General features: G+C 40.3%; 1 non-coding gene across 1 annotated transcript; it reads right to left on the bottom strand.

Annotated features, from left to right (window-relative positions):
- Positions 1–785: 785 nt before the first annotated feature.
- LOC141610226 (small nucleolar RNA R71) lies at positions 786–892 on the bottom strand. The gene has a single exon (XR_012528123.1). It is a non-coding gene; the product is annotated as a small nucleolar RNA R71 (small nucleolar RNA).
- Positions 893–1295: the final 403 nt, after the last annotated feature.

Genomic DNA, 1295 nt, shown 5'->3' with positions numbered 1-1295 from the left:
AAGTTATAAATATTGTTTTGGTCTAGGTGCTCCTAACGACAAGTAACCGAAAAATATAGTCCGACCAAAAATGGCGCCGTTGCCGGGGACGGTGTTAACTTGATTTTATTTTCTTTGATTGTTATTAGTTGTGTCTTTCTTTACCTTGGGGAAGTAAAACTCCTCAAGGTTTGTTCTAATTGTTTTCAAGTTGTTTGATATTTTGCATGTCTAGAAGATCAGAAGGTAACTTGTTACCCATTGATCTCGAAATTGCGAGAACTTTGACAACCAATAGAAGACTTGCTAGAAATACTTTGAGAGGTATTGGTGAGGTTGTTGATATTCAACCAAATACTATTGAGTTCATCAACCCTTTTGCAAGAGAAGGTGAGGAGAACCCAACACAAAACCCACCACAAAATCAACGCACAATGCCTAAATTTTCATCACATTCCGTACCAACCGAGGAGGACCAACCCAATGGTACTCCCACACCACAACACTTGACCGGAAATTTCATTGCAAAATCCGCATTTATCCAATTAGTCGAAAGAAGCCAATTTGGGGGGATGCCTAGTGAAGACCCTCATTCTCATATGGAGACTTTTTGTGACTATTGTGATGCGATTTCACAAACCGGAGTGACTCAAGACCAAATTCGATGGGTCTTATTTCCTTTTTCTCTAATTGGTACCGTGAAACAATGGTTAAAAAGCCTTAATAAGGCTACTCTTGGAATCGACTCTTGGAAGAAGTTGGCTCTCGCTTTCTACAAAAAGTTCTACCCTCCGGAAAAGACTAACATGCTAAGAGCTCAAATCACGGGTTTTAAGCAAAGGGACGAATAATCTTTATATGAAGCTTGGGAGCGATTCAAAGGAACTTGTCGCTCATGTCCTCATCATGGACTTAGCGAGTGGTTCTTGGTACAACAATTTTGGAATGGTCTTTATGAAGACTCCCGAAACATTCTCAACATGGGATCAAATGGTATGTTCACCGAAGTTGACGATAATCAAACATGGAACAAGATTGAGGATATGGCGGTCCATAACTCACAATATAGTAGACCTCGTAAGGCTACTAGAGGAGGAAAGCATGAAGTGGACTCTATTACTCAATTGGGTGCTCAACTTAGTGCTCATATTGATACCATCAACTTGAAGTTTGAGAAGGCTATGGCTAAACTTGAAGAAGCCTCAAAATCACCAAAGCAATATGTTAATGCCACGGTGGCATCTTCATCAATTCCAAGTGGAATATGTGAGAATTGTGGAACTTTGGGACATGGCCAAAGTGAATGTAGGGGAACA

The sequence above is a fragment of the Silene latifolia genome, chromosome 10 (genome assembly GCF_048544455.1).
Source record: "Silene latifolia isolate original U9 population chromosome 10, ASM4854445v1, whole genome shotgun sequence".
NCBI lineage: Eukaryota > Viridiplantae > Streptophyta > Magnoliopsida > Caryophyllales > Caryophyllaceae > Silene > Silene latifolia.
The sequence above is the reverse complement of the archived record's forward strand: the minus strand, read 5'-3'. Positions and strand labels throughout refer to the sequence as shown.